At 49.2% G+C, this 14606-nt stretch overlaps 10 non-coding genes across 10 annotated transcripts; all 10 read right to left on the bottom strand.

Moving 5' to 3' along the window:
- Positions 1-253: 253 nt before the first annotated feature.
- On the bottom strand, positions 254-326 carry TRNAA-AGC (transfer RNA alanine (anticodon AGC)). The gene has a single exon. It is a non-coding gene; the product is annotated as a tRNA-Ala (tRNA).
- Positions 327-1426: 1100 nt separating this feature from the next.
- TRNAA-AGC (transfer RNA alanine (anticodon AGC)) lies at positions 1427-1499 on the bottom strand. The gene has a single exon. It is a non-coding gene; the product is annotated as a tRNA-Ala (tRNA).
- Positions 1500-2599: 1100 nt separating this feature from the next.
- On the bottom strand, positions 2600-2672 carry TRNAA-AGC (transfer RNA alanine (anticodon AGC)). Its single transcript has one exon. It is a non-coding gene; the product is annotated as a tRNA-Ala (tRNA).
- A 1100-nt stretch (positions 2673-3772) lies between these two features.
- On the bottom strand, positions 3773-3845 carry TRNAA-AGC (transfer RNA alanine (anticodon AGC)). Its single transcript has one exon. It is a non-coding gene; the product is annotated as a tRNA-Ala (tRNA).
- A 1100-nt stretch (positions 3846-4945) lies between these two features.
- TRNAA-AGC (transfer RNA alanine (anticodon AGC)) lies at positions 4946-5018 on the bottom strand. Its single transcript has one exon. It is a non-coding gene; the product is annotated as a tRNA-Ala (tRNA).
- Positions 5019-6118: 1100 nt separating this feature from the next.
- Positions 6119-6191, bottom strand: TRNAA-AGC (transfer RNA alanine (anticodon AGC)). Its single transcript has one exon. It is a non-coding gene; the product is annotated as a tRNA-Ala (tRNA).
- A 1100-nt stretch (positions 6192-7291) lies between these two features.
- On the bottom strand, positions 7292-7364 carry TRNAA-UGC (transfer RNA alanine (anticodon UGC)). The gene has a single exon. It is a non-coding gene; the product is annotated as a tRNA-Ala (tRNA).
- Positions 7365-9640: 2276 nt separating this feature from the next.
- On the bottom strand, positions 9641-9713 carry TRNAA-UGC (transfer RNA alanine (anticodon UGC)). Its single transcript has one exon. It is a non-coding gene; the product is annotated as a tRNA-Ala (tRNA).
- Positions 9714-11725: 2012 nt separating this feature from the next.
- On the bottom strand, positions 11726-11798 carry TRNAA-UGC (transfer RNA alanine (anticodon UGC)). The gene has a single exon. It is a non-coding gene; the product is annotated as a tRNA-Ala (tRNA).
- Positions 11799-13809: 2011 nt separating this feature from the next.
- On the bottom strand, positions 13810-13882 carry TRNAA-UGC (transfer RNA alanine (anticodon UGC)). The gene has a single exon. It is a non-coding gene; the product is annotated as a tRNA-Ala (tRNA).
- Positions 13883-14606: the final 724 nt, after the last annotated feature.

Here is a 14606-nt window from a genome sequence, read left to right on the forward strand (position 1 = left end):
TTTAAATGCCGGCCCCATAGACCCGAGAGCTGAATAGAGAAGGTGCTTGCTTCTCATTTTATTTCTCTCTGTTGCATAGTTTCACGCCCGCTGCCAGCCTTGGTGCGGTAATGTGTAACGTTTTGGCATAGTAGAAAATGGACGGAAGACTTTTAGGATGATAGTAAACACCCTGAAGCCAGCAGCGCATGCCTCATTTGCGAGGATTTAAGAGTTTTGAATAAAATAGTCAAATGGAAGAAAAGTTTCTTGCTGGAGAATGCGGGCATCGATCCCGCTACCTCTCGCATGCTAAGCGAGCGCTCTACCATCTGAGCTAATTCCCCTTCTGAGCAAATGATCTTAAAGGACAGCTTAGTCTTTAGCTCGCACCTGCTTGGCTGTCCAGGGACCTGTAGTGCGTAAAGTCGCTTCTCTTCATCTGCCAGGGGAAAGAATCACAATCTCACCTTTTTGCCCAAAACAAAAAGTAATGGAGCTACAAATAAAGCTGCAGATGGCCATCCATTGCAATGAGGATTAGCCAACTAGGTCTGAATAGCAGAGTGACTCCACTGCCACGCCCTTTCACGCTGGACCTGCGCTTGTGATCAAGAGGCTGCACACCAACCCCATAGACCCGAGAGCTGAATTGAGAAGGTGCTTGCCTGCTGTTTAAGGCCGCTTGCACGCTGCTTGGAGCCAAAGGCCCAGCGTTGGAGTGCATTTGTCATTTTTACCAGATGGACATATTTTCCAATAGAGCGTCAGAATACTAAACAGGTAAGATTGAGGTCTGGAAATTGAGTCCACTTTCCAACGTGTGTCCCATAAAGCGGAAGTGTCCAGCCGAGTGCAAGCAGGTGCAGGTTGCACGCGTGTTATGGGACAGTGCAGTTTTGGACGTGATCCAATGCTCCCGTAGTTATCAGTGGGCCAGTACAGGTGACACCAGTGAGAGAAGAGGAAAAGAAAGAACTCTCGAGGTGTTGGCTGAGAGGCCCCAGTGGCCTTATGGATAAGGCAGTGGCCTACTAACCCAGGGATTGTGGGTTTGAGCCCCATCAGGGGTGGATCCTGGAATTTTGTTCAAACTTCTGCCAAAGTTAATATGCGGGAGTAGAGGGTGGGTGCAGGCTATTATTTTGCTGGGGGGCGCTGTGTAGTCCCGAACGTGCCCTGCTGGTAGGAGACTTTAAATGCCGGCCCCATAGACCCGAGAGCTGAATAGAGAAGGTGCTTGCTTCTCATTTTATTTCTCTCTGTTGCATAGTTTCACGCCCGCTGCCAGCCTTGGTGCGGAAATGTGTAACGTTTTGGCATAGTAGAAAATGGACGGAAGACTTTTGGGATGATAGTAAACACCCTGAAGCCAGCAGCGCATGCCTCATTTGCGAGGATTTAAGAGTTTTGAATAAAATAGTCAAATGGAAGAAAAGTTTCTTGCTGGAGAATGCAGGCATCGATCCCGCTACCTCTCGCATGCTAAGCGAGCGCTCTACCATCTGAGCTAATTCCCCTTCTGAGCAAATGATCTTAAAGGACAGCTTAGTCTTTAGCTCGAACCTGCTTGGCTGTCCAGGGACCTGTAGTGCGTAAAGTCGCTTCTCTTCATCTGCCAGGGGAAAGAATCACAATCTCACCTTTTTGCCCAAAACAAAAAGTAATGGAGCTACAAATAAAGCTGCAGATGGCCATCCATTGCAATGAGGATTAGCCAACTAGGTCTGAATAGCAGAGTGACTCCACTGCCACGCCCTTTCACGCTGGACCTGCGCTTGTGATCAAGAGGCTGCACACCAACCCCATAGACCCGAGAGCTGAATTGAGAAGGTGCTTGCCTGCTGTTTAAGGCCGCTTGCACGCTGCTTGGAGCCAAAGGCCCAGCGTTGGAGTGCATTTGTCATTTTTACCAGATGGACATATTTTCCAATAGAGCGTCAGAATACTAAACAGGTAAGATTGAGGTCTGGAAATTGAGTCCACTTTCCAACGTGTGTCCCATAAAGCGGAAGTGTCCAGCCGAGTGCAAGCAGGTGCAGGTTGCACGCGTGTTATGGGACAGTGCAGTTTTGGACGTGATCCAATGCTCCCGTAGTTATCAGTGGGCCAGTACAGGTGACACCAGTGAGAGAAGAGGAAAAGAAAGAACTCTCGAGCTGTTGGCTGAGAGGCCCCAGTGGCCTTATGGATAAGGCAGTGGCCTACTAAACCAGGGATTGTGGGTTTGAGCCCCATCAGGGGTGGATCCTGGAATTTTGTTCAAACTTCTGCCAAAGTTAATATGCGGGAGTAGAGGGTGGGTGCAGGCTATTATTTTGCTGGGGGGCGCTGTGTAGTCCCGAACGTGCCCTGCTGGTAGGAGACTTTAAATGCCGGCCCCATAGACCCGAGAGCTGAATAGAGAAGGTGCTTGCTTCTCATTTTATTTCTCTCTGTTGCATAGTTTCACGCCCGCTGCCAGCCTTGGTGCGGAAATGTGTAACGTTTTGGCATAGTAGAAAATGGACGGAAGACTTTTGGGATGATAGTAAACACCCTGAAGCCAGCAGCGCATGCCTCATTTGCGAGGATTTAAGAGTTTTGAATAAAATAGTCAAATGGAAGAAAAGTTTCTTGCTGGAGAATGCGGGCATCGATCCCGCTACCTCTCGCATGCTAAGCGAGCGCTCTACCATCTGAGCTAATTCCCCTTCTGAGCAAATGATCTTAAAGGACAGCTTAGTCTTTAGCTCGAACCTGCTTGGCTGTCCAGGGACCTGTAGTGCGTAAAGTCGCTTCTCTTCATCTGCCAGGGGAAAGAATCACAATCTCACCTTTTTGCCCAAAACAAAAAGTAATGGAGCTACAAATAAAGCTGCAGATGGCCATCCATTGCAATGAGGATTAGCCAACTAGGTCTGAATAGCAGAGTGACTCCACTGCCACGCCCTTTCACGCTGGACCTGCGCTTGTGATCAAGAGGCTGCACACCAACCCCATAGACCCGAGAGCTGAATTGAGAAGGTGCTTGCCTGCTGTTTAAGGCCGCTTGCACGCTGCTTGGAGCCAAAGGCCCAGCGTTGGAGTGCATTTGTCATTTTTACCAGATGGACATATTTTCCAATAGAGCGTCAGAATACTAAACAGGTAAGATTGAGGTCTGGAAATTGAGTCCACTTTCCAACGTGTGTCCCATAAAGCGGAAGTGTCCAGCCGAGTGCAAGCAGGTGCAGGTTGCACGCGTGTTATGGGACAGTGCAGCTTTGGACGTGATCCAATGCTCCCGTAGTTATCAGTGGGCCAGTACAGGTGACACCAGTGAGAGAAGAGGAAAAGAAAGAACTCTCGAGGTGTTGGCTGAGAGGCCCCAGTGGCCTTATGGATAAGGCAGTGGCCTACTAAACCAGGGATTGTGGGCTTGAGTCCCATCAGGGGTGGATCCTGGAATTTTGTTCAAACTTCTGCCAAAGTTAATATGCGGGAGTAGAGGGTGGGTGCAGGCTATTATTTTGCTGGGGGGCGCTGTGTAGTCCCGAACGTGCCCTGCTGGTAGGAGACTTTAAATGCCGGCCCCATAGACCCGAGAGCTGAATAGAGAAGGTGCTTGCTTCTCATTTTATTTCTCTCTGTTGCATAGTTTCACGCCCGCTGCCAGCCTTGGTGCGGTAATGTGTAACGTTTTGGCATAGTAGAAAATGGACGGAAGACTTTTGGGATGATAGTAAACACCCTGAAGCCAGCAGCGCATGCCTCATTTGCGAGGATTTAAGAGTTTTGAATAAAATAGTCAAATGGAAGAAAAGTTTCTTGCTGGAGAATGCGGGCATCGATCCCGCTACCTCTCGCATGCTAAGCGAGCGCTCTACCATCTGAGCTAATTCCCCTTCTGAGCAAATGATCTTAAAGGACAGCTTAGTCTTTAGCTCGCACCTGCTTGGCTGTCCAGGGACCTGTAGTGCGTAAAGTCGCTTCTCTTCATCTGCCAGGGGAAAGAATCACAATCTCACCTTTTTGCCCAAAACAAAAAGTAATGGAGCTACAAATAAAGCTGCAGATGGCCATCCATTGCAATGAGGATTAGCCAACTAGGTCTGAATAGCAGAGTGACTCCACTGCCACGCCCTTTCACGCTGGACCTGCGCTTGTGATCAAGAGGCTGCACACCAACCCCATAGACCCGAGAGCTGAATTGAGAAGGTGCTTGCCTGCTGTTTAAGGCCGCTTGCACGCTGCTTGGAGCCAAAGGCCCAGCGTTGGAGTGCATTTGTCATTTTTACCAGATGGACATATTTTCCAATAGAGCGTCAGAATACTAAACAGGTAAGATTGAGGTCTGGAAATTGAGTCCACTTTCCAACGTGTGTCCCATAAAGCGGAAGTGTCCAGCCGAGTGCAAGCAGGTGCAGGTTGCACGCGTGTTATGGGACAGTGCAGTTTTGGACGTGATCCAATGCTCCCGTAGTTATCAGTGGGCCAGTACAGGTGACACCAGTGAGAGAAGTGGAAAAGAAAGAACTCTCGAGCTGTTGGCTGAGAGGCCCCAGTGGCCTTATGGATAAGGCAGTGGCCTACTAAACCAAGGATTGTGGGTTTGAGCCCCATCAGGGGTGGATCCTGGAATTTTGTTCAAACTTCTGCCAAAGTTAATATGCGGGAGTAGAGGGTGGGTGCAGGCTATTATTTTGCTGGGGGGCGCTGTGTAGTCCCGAACGTGCCCTGCTGGTAGGAGACTTTAAATGCCGGCCCCATAGACCCGAGAGCTGAATAGAGAAGGTGCTTGCTTCTCATTTTATTTCTCTCTGTTGCATAGTTTCACGCCCGCTGCCAGCCTTGGTGCGGAAATGTGTAACGTTTTGGCATAGTAGAAAATGGACGGAAGACTTTTGGGATGATAGTAAACACCCTGAAGCCAGCAGCGCATGCCTCATTTGCGAGGATTTAAGAGTTTTGAATAAAATAGTCAAATGGAAGAAAAGTTTCTTGCTGGAGAATGCGGGCATCGATCCCGCTACCTCTCGCATGCTAAGCGAGCGCTCTACCATCTGAGCTAATTCCCCTTCTGAGCAAATGATCTTAAAGGACAGCTTAGTCTTTAGCTCGAACCTGCTTGGCTGTCCAGGGACCTGTAGTGCGTAAAGTCGCTTCTCTTCATCTGCCAGGGGAAAGAATCACAATCTCACCTTTTTGCCCAAAACAAAAAGTAATGGAGCTACAAATAAAGCTGCAGATGGCCATCCATTGCAATGAGGATTAGCCAACTAGGTCTGAATAGCAGAGTGACTCCACTGCCACGCCCTTTCACGCTGGACCTGCGCTTGTGATCAAGAGGCTGCACACCAACCCCATAGACCCGAGAGCTGAATTGAGAAGGTGCTTGCCTGCTGTTTAAGGCCGCTTGCACGCTGCTTGGAGCCAAAGGCCCAGCGTTGGAGTGCATTTGTCATTTTTACCAGATGGACATATTTTCCAATAGAGCGTCAGAATACTAAACAGGTAAGATTGAGGTCTGGAAATTGAGTCCACTTTCCAACGTGTGTCCCATAAAGCGGAAGTGTCCAGCCGAGTGCAAGCAGGTGCAGGTTGCACGCGTGTTATGGGACAGTGCAGCTTTGGACGTGATCCAATGCTCCCGTAGTTATCAGTGGGCCAGTACAGGTGACACCAGTGAGAGAAGAGGAAAAGAAAGAACTCTCGAGGTGTTGGCTGAGAGGCCCCAGTGGCCTTATGGATAAGGCAGTGGCCTACTAAACCAGGGATTGTGGGTTTGAGTCCCATCAGGGGTGGATCCTGGAATTTTGTTCAAACTTCTGCCAAAGTTAATATGCGGGAGTAGAGGGTGGGTGCAGGCTATTATTTTGCTGGGGGGCGCTGTGTAGTCCCGAACGTGCCCTGCTGGTAGGAGACTTTAAATGCCGGCCCCATAGACCCGAGAGCTGAATAGAGAAGGTGCTTGCTTCTCATTTTATTTCTCTCTGTTGCATAGTTTCACGCCCGCTGCCAGCCTTGGTGCGGTAATGTGTAACGTTTTGGCATAGTAGAAAATGGACGGAAGACTTTTGGGATGATAGTAAACACCCTGAAGCCAGCAGCGCATGCCTCATTTGCGAGGATTTAAGAGTTTTGAATAAAATAGTCAAATGGAAGAAAAGTTTCTTGCTGGAGAATGCGGGCATCGATCCCGCTACCTCTCGCATGCTAAGCGAGCGCTCTACCATCTGAGCTAATTCCCCTTCTGAGCAAATGATCTTAAAGGACAGCTTAGTCTTTAGCTCGCACCTGCTTGGCTGTCCAGGGACCTGTAGTGCGTAAAGTCGCTTCTCTTCATCTGCCAGGGGAAAGAATCACAATCTCACCTTTTTGCCCAAAACAAAAAGTAATGGAGCTACAAATAAAGCTGCAGATGGCCATCCATTGCAATGAGGATTAGCCAACTAGGTCTGAATAGCAGAGTGACTCCACTGCCACGCCCTTTCACGCTGGACCTGCGCTTGTGATCAAGAGGCTGCACACCAACCCCATAGACCCGAGAGCTGAATTGAGAAGGTGCTTGCCTGCTGTTTAAGGCCGCTTGCACGCTGCTTGGAGCCAAAGGCCCAGCGTTGGAGTGCATTTGTCATTTTTACCAGATGGACATATTTTCCAATAGAGCGTCAGAATACTAAACAGGTAAGATTGAGGTCTGGAAATTGAGTCCACTTTCCAACGTGTGTCCCATAAAGCGGAAGTGTCCAGCCGAGTGCAAGCAGGTGCAGGTTGCACGCGTGTTATGGGACAGTGCAGCTTTGGACGTGATCCAATGCTCCCGTAGTTATCAGTGGGCCAGTACAGGTGACACCAGTGAGAGAAGTGGAAAAGAAAGAACTCTCGAGCTGTTGGCTGAGAGGCCCCAGTGGCCTTATGGATAAGGCAGTGGCCTACTAAACCAGGGATTGTGGGTTTGAGCCCCATCAGGGGTGGATCCTGGAATTTTGTTCAAACTTCTGCCAAAGTTAATATGCGGGAGTAGAGGGTGGGTGCAGGCTATTATTTTGCTGGGGGGCGCTGTGTAGTCCCGAACGTGCCCTGCTGGTAGGAGACTTTAAATGCCGGCCCCATAGACCCGAGAGCTGAATAGAGAAGGTGCTTGCTTCTCATTTTATTTCTCTCTGTTGCATAGTTTCACGCCAGCTGCCAGCCTTGGTGCGGAAATGTGTAACGTTTTGGCATAGTAGAAAATGGACGGAAGACTTTTGGGACGATAGTAAACACCCTGAAGCCAGCAGCGCATGCCTCATTTGCGAGGATTTAAGAGTTTTGAATAAAATAGTCAAATTGAAGAAACGTTTCTTGCTGGAGAATGCGGGCATCGATCCCGCTACCTCTCGCATGCAAAGCGAGCGCTCTACCATCTGAGCTAATTCCCCTTCTGAGCAAACGATCTTAAAGGACAGCTTAGTCTTTAGCTAGCACCTGCTTGGCTGTCCAGGGACCTGTAGTGCGTAAAGTCGCTTCTCTTCATCTGCCAGGGGAAAAATCACAATCTCACCTTTTTGCCCAAAACAAAAAGTAATGGAGCTACAAATAAAGCTGCAGATGACCATCCATTGCAATGAGGATTGGCTAACTAGGTATTGATAGCAGAGTGACTCCACTGCCACGCCCTTTCACGCTGGACCTGCGCTTGTGATCCGGAGGCTGCACACCAACCCCATAGACCCGAGAGCTCGATTGAGAAGGTGCTTGCCTGCTGTTTAAGGCCGCTTGCATGCTGCTTGGAGCCAAAGGCCCAGTGTTGGAGTGCATTTGTCATGTTTACCAGATGGACATATTTTCCAATAGAGCGTCAGAATACTAAACAGGTAAGATTGAGTTCTGGAAATTGAGTCCACTTTCCAACGTGTGTCCCATAAAGCGGAAGTGTCCAGCCGAGTGCAAGCAGGTGCAGGTTGCACGCGTGTTATGGGACAGTGCAGCTTCGGACGTGATCCAATGCTCCCGTAGTTATCAGTGGGCCAGTACAGGTGACACCAGTGAGAGAAGAGGAAAAGAAAGAACTCTCGAGCTTTTGGCTGAGAGGCCCCAGTGGCCTTATGGATAAGGCAGTGGCCTACATAAACCAGCTATCATGGGTTCAAGTCCCATCAGGGGTGGATCCTGGAATTTTGTTCAAACTTCTGCCAAAGATATATGCAGGAGTAGAGGGTGGGTGCAGGCTATTATTTTGCTGGGGGGCGCTGTGTAGTCCCGAACGTGCCCTGCTGGTAGGAGACTTTAAATGCCGGCCCCATAGACCCGAGAGCTGAATAGAGAAGGTGCTTGCTTCTCATTTTATTTCTCTCTGTTGCATAGTTTCACGCCCGCTGCCAGCCTTGGTGCGGAAATGTGTAACGTTTTGGCATAGTAGAAAATGGAAATGGTGAAAATGGTGAAATGGTGAAAATGGTGCCAAAGTTATATGCGGGAGTAGAGGGTGGGTGCAGGCTATTATTTTGCTGGGGGGCGCTGTGTAGTCCCGAACGTGCCCTGCTGGTGGGAGACTTTAAATGCCGGCCCCATAGACCCGAGAGCTGAATAGAGAAGGTGCTTGCTTCTCATTTTATTTCTCTCTGTTGCATAGTTTCACGCCAGCTGCCAGCCTTGGTGCAGAAATGTGTAACGTTTTGGCATAGTAGAAAATGGACGGAAGACTTTTGGGATGATAGTAAACACCCTGCAGCCAGCAGCGCATGCCTCATTTGCGAGGATTTAAGAGTTTTGAATAAAAAAAGTCAAATGAAAGAAAAGTTTCTTGCTGGAGAATGCGGGATGCCCGCTACCTCTCGCATGCTAAGCGAGTGCTCTACCATCTGAGCTAATTCCCCTTCTGAGCAAATGATCTTAAAGGACAGCTTAGTCTTTAGCTCGCTCTTGCTTGGCTGTCCAGGGACCTGTAGTGCGTAAAGTCGCTTCTCTTCATCTGCCAGGGGAAAAATCACAATCTCACCTTTTTGCCCAAAACAAAAAGCAATGGAGCTACAAATAAAGCTGCAGATGGCCATCCATTGCAATGAGGATTGACCAACTAGGTCTTAATAGCAGAGTGACTCCACTGCCACGCCCTTTCACGCTGGACCTGCGCTTGTGATCAAGAGGCTGCACACCAACCCCATAGACCCGAGAGCTGAATTGAGAAGGTGCTTGCCTGCTGTTTAAGGCCGCTTGCACGCTGCTTGGAGCCAAAGGCCCAGCGTTGGAGTGCATTTGTCATTTTTACCAGATGGACATATTTTCCAATAGAGCGTCAGAATGCCTTATGGATAAGGCAGTGGCCTACTAAACCAGGGATTGTGGGTTCGAGTCCCGTTCAAACTGCTGCCAAAGTTTTTTGCGGGAGTAGAGGGTGGGTGCAGGCTATTATTTTGCTGGGGGGCGCTGTGTAGTCCCGAACGTGCCCTGCTGGTAGGAGACTTTAAATGCCGGCCCCATAGACCCGAGAGCTGAATAGAGAAGGTGCTTGCTTCTCATTTTATTTCTCTCTGTTGCATAGTTTCACGCCAGCTGCCAGCCTTGGTGCAGAAATGTGTAACGTTTTGGCATAGTAGAAAATGGACGGAAGTCTTTTGGGACGATAGTAAACACCCTGAAGCCAGCAGCGCATGCCTCATTTGCGAGGATTTAAGAGTTTTGAATAAAATAGTCAAATTGAAGAAACGTTTCTTGCTGGAGAATGCGGGCATCGATCCCGCTACCTCTCGCATGCAAAGCGAGCGCTCTACCATCTGAGCTAATTCCCCTTCTGAGCAAACGATCTTAAAGGACAGCTTAGTCTTTAGCTAGCACCTGCTTGGCTGTCCAGGGACCTGTAGTGCGTAAAGTCGCTTCTCTTCATCTGCCAGGGGAAAAATCACAATCTCACCTTTTTGCCCAAAACAAAAAGTAATGGAGCTACAAATAAAGCTGCAGATGACCATCAATTGCAATGAGGATTGGCTAACTAGGTATTGATAGCAGAGTGACTCCACTGCCACGCCCTTTCAAGCTGGACCTGCGCTTGTGATCCGGAGGCTGCACACCAACCCCATAGACCCGAGAGCTCGATTGAGAAGGTGCTTGCCTGCTGTTTAAGGCCGCTTGCATGCTGCTTGGAGCCAAAGGCCCAGCGTTGGAGTGCATTTGTCATGTTTACCAGATGGACATATTTTCCAATAGAGCGTCAGAATACTAAACAGGTAAGATTGAGTTCTGGAAATTGAGTCCACTTTCCAACGTGTGTCCCATAAAGCGGAAGTGTCCAGCCGAGTGCAAGCAGGTGCAGGTTGCACGCGTGTTATGGGACAGTGCAGCTTCGGACGTGATCCAATGCTCCCGTAGTTATCAGTGGGCCAGTACAGGTGACACCAGTGAGAGAAGAGGAAAAGAAAGAACTCTCGAGCTGTTGGCTGAGAGGCCCCAGGGGCCTTATGGATAAGGCAGTGGCCTACATAAACCAGCGATCATGGGTTCAAGTCCCATCAGGGGTGGATCCTGGAATTTTGTTCAAACTTCTGCCAAAGATATATGCAGGAGTAGAGGGTGGGTGCAGGCTATTATTTTGCTGGGGGGCGCTGTGTAGTCCCGAACGTGCCCTGCTGGTGGGAGACTTTAAATGCCGGCCCCATAGACCCGAGAGCTGAATAGAGAAGGTGCTTGCTTCTCATTTTATTTCTCTCTGTTGCATAGTTTCACGCCAGCTGCCAGCCTTGGTGCAGAAATGTGTAACGTTTTGGCATAGTAGAAAATGGACGGAAGACTTTTGGGATGATAGTAAACACCCTGAAGCCAGCAGCGCATGCCTCATTTGCGAGGATTTAAGAGTTTTGAATAAAATAGTCAAATGGAAGAAAAGTTTCTTGCTGGAGAATGCGGGCATCGATCCCGCTACCTCTCGCATGCTAAGCGAGCGCTCTACCATCTGAGCTAATTCCGCTTCTGAGCAAATGATCTTAAAGGACAGCTTAGTCTTTAGCTCGCACCTGCTTGGCTGTCCAGGGACCTGTAGTGCGTAAAGTCGCTTCTCTTCATCTGCCAGGGGAAAGAATCACAATCTCACCTTTTTGCCCAAAACAAAAAGTAATGGAGCTACAAATAAAGCTGCAGATGGCCATCCATTGCAATGAGGATTGGCCAACTAGGTCTGAATAGCAGAGTGACTCCACTGCCACGCCCTTTCACGCTGGACCTGCGCTTGTGATCAAGAGGCTGCACACCAACCCCATAGACCCGAGAGCTGAATTGAGAAGGTGCTTGCCTGCTGTTTAAGGCCGCTTGCACGCTGCTTGGAGCCAAAGGCCCAGCGTTGGAGTGCATTTGTCATTTTTACCAGATGGACATATTTTCCAATAGAGCGTCAGAATGCCTTATGGATAAGGCAGTGGCCTACTAAACCAGAGATTGTGGGTTCGAGTCTCGTTCAAACTACTGCCAAAGTTTTTTGCGGGAGTAGAGGGTGGGTGCAGGCTATTATTTTGCTGGGGGGCGCTGTGTAGTCCCGAACGTGCCCTGCTGGTCGGAGACTTTAAATGCCGGCCCCATAGACCCGAGAGCTGAATAGAGAAGGTGCTTGCTTCTCATTTTATTTCTCTCTGTTGCATAGTTTCACGCCAGCTGCCAGCCTTGGTGCAGAAATGTGTAACGTTTTGGCATAGTAGAAAATGGACGGAAGTCTTTTGGGACGATAGTAAACACCCTGAAGCCAGCAGCGCATGCCTCATTTGCGAGGATTTAAGAGTTTTGAATAAAATAGTCAAATTGAAGAAACGTTTCTTGCTGGAGAATGCGGGCATCGATCCCGCTACCTCTCGCATGCAAAGCGAGCGCTCTACCATCTGAGCTAATTCCCCTTCTGAGCAAACGATCTTAAAGGACAGCTTAGTCTTTAGCTAGCACCTGCTTGGCTGTCCAGGGACCTGTAGTGCGTAAAGTCGCTTCTCTTCATCTGCCAGGGGAAAAATCACAATCTCACCTTTTTGCCCAAAACAAAAAGTAATGGAGCTACAAATAAAGCTGCAGATGACCATCAATTGCAATGAGGATTGGCTAACTAGGTATTGATAGCAGAGTGACTCCACTGCCACGCCCTTTCAAGCTGGACCTGCGCTTGTGATCCGGAGGCTGCACACCAACCCCATAGACCCGAGAGCTCGATTGAGAAGGTGCTTGCCTGCTGTTTAAGGCCGCTTGCATGCTGCTTGGAGCCAAAGGCCCAGCGTTGGAGTGCATTTGTCATGTTTACCAGATGGACATATTTTCCAATAGAGCGTCAGAATACTAAACAGGTAAGATTGAGTTCTGGAAATTGAGTCCACTTTCCAACGTGTGTCCCATAAAGCGGAAGTGTCCAGCCGAGTGCAAGCAGGTGCAGGTTGCACGCGTGTAATGGGACAGTGCAGCTTTGGACGTGATCCAATGCTCCCGTAGTTATCAGTGGGCCAGTACAGGTGACACCAGTGAGAGAAGAGGAAAAGAAAGAACTCTCGAGCTTTTGGCTGAGAGGCCCCAGTGGCCTTATGGATAAGGCAGTGGCCTACATAAACCAGCGATCATGGGTTCAAGTCCCATCAGGGGTGGATCCTGGAATTTTGTTCAAACTTCTGCCAAAGATATATGCAGGAGTAGAGGGTGGGTGCAGGCTATTATTTTGCTGGGGGGCGCTGTGTAGTCCCGAACGTGCCCTGCTGGTGGGAGACTTTAAATGCCGGCCCCATAGACCCGAGAGCTGAATAGAGAAGGTGCTTGCTTCTCATTTTATTTCTCTCTGTTGCATAGTTTCACGCCAGCTGCCAGCCTTGGTGCAGAAATGTGTAACGTTTTGGCATAGTAGAAAATGGACGGAAGACTTTTGGGATGATAGTAAACACCCTGAAGCCAGCAGCGCATGCCTCATTTGCGAGGATTTAAGAGTTTTGAATAAAATAGTCAAATGGAAGAAAAGTTTCTTGCTGGAGAATGCGGGCATCGATCCCGCTACCTCTCGCATGCTAAGCGAGCGCTCTACCATCTGAGCTAATTACGCTTCTGAGCAAATGATCTTAAAGGACAGCTTAGTCTTTAGCTCGCACCTGCTTGGCTGTCCAGGGACCTGTAGTGCGTAAAGTCGCTTCTCTTCATCTGCCAGGGGAAAAATCACAATCTCACCTTTTTGCCCAAAACAAAAAGCAATGGAGCTACAAATAAAGCTGCAGATGGCCATCCATTGCAATGAGGATTGACCAACTAGGTCTTAATAGCAGAGTGACTCCACTGCCACGCCCTTTCACGCTGGACCTGCGCTTGTGATCAAGAGGCTGCACACCAACCCCATAGATCCGAGAGCTGAATTGAGAAGGTGCTTGCCTGCTGTTTAAGGCCGCTTGCACGCTGCTTGGAGCCAAAGGCCCAGCGTTGGAGTGCATTTGTCATTTTTACCAGATGGACATATTTTCCAATAGAGCGTCAGAATGCCTTATGGATAAGGCAGTGGCCTACTAAACCAGAGATTGTGGGTTCGAGTCTCGTTCAAACTACTGCCAAAGTTTTTTGCGGGAGTAGAGGGTGGGTGCAGGCTATTATTTTGCTGGGGGGTGCTGTGTAGTCCCGAACGTGCCCTGCTGGTCGGAGACTTTAAATGCCGGCCCCATAGACCCGAGAGCTGAATAGAGAAGGTGCTTGCTTCTCATTTTATTTCTCTCTGTTGCATAGTTTCACGCCAGCTGCCAGCCTTGGTGCAGAAATGTGTAACGTTTTGGCATAGTAGAAAATGGACGGAAGTCTTTTGGGACGATAGTAAACACCCTGAAGCCAGCAGCGCATGCCTCATTTGCGAGGATTTAAGAGTTTTGAATAAAATAGTCAAATTGAAGAAACGTTTCTTGCTGGAGAATGCGGGCATCGATCCCGCTACCTCTCGCATGCAAAGCGAGCGCTCTACCATCTGAGCTAATTCCCCTTCTGAGCAAACGATCTTAAAGGACAGCTTAGTCTTTAGCTAGCACCTGCTTGGCTGTCCAGGGACCTGTAGTGCGTAAAGTCGCTTCTCTTCATCTGCCAGGGGAAAAATCACAATCTCACCTTTTTGCCCAAAACAAAAAGTAATGGAGCTACAAATAAAGCTGCAGATGACCATCCATTGCAATGAGGATTGGCCAACCAGGTCTTAATAGCAGAGTGACTCCACTGCCACGCCCTTTCACGCTGGACCTGCGCTTGTGATCCGGAGGCTGCACACCAACCCCATAGACCCGAGAGCTCGATTGAGAAGGTGCTTGCCTGCTGTTTAAGGCCGCTTGCACGCTGCTTGGAGCCAAAGGCCCAGCGTTGGAGTGCATTTGTCATTTTTACCAGATGGACATATTTTCCAATAGAGCGTCAGAATACTAAACAGGTAAGATTGAGGTCTGGAAATTGAGTCCACTTTCCAACGTGTGTCCCATAAAGCGGAAGTGTCCAGCCGAGTGCAAGCAGGTGCAGGTTGCACGCGTGTTATGGGACAGTGCAGCTTTGGACGTGATCCAATGCTCCTGTAGTTATCAGTGGGCCAGTACAGGTGACACCAGTGAGAGAAGAGGAAAAGAAAGAACTCTCGAGCTGTTGGCTGAGCGGCCCCAGTGGCCTTATGGATAAGGCAGTGGCCTACTAGACCAGGGATTGTGGGTTTGAGTCCCATCAGGGGT

Source organism: Ambystoma mexicanum, chromosome 5q (genome assembly GCF_040938575.1).
Source record: "Ambystoma mexicanum isolate Mex_15411 chromosome 5q, UKY_AmexF1_1, whole genome shotgun sequence".
Lineage (NCBI taxonomy): Eukaryota > Metazoa > Chordata > Amphibia > Caudata > Ambystomatidae > Ambystoma > Ambystoma mexicanum.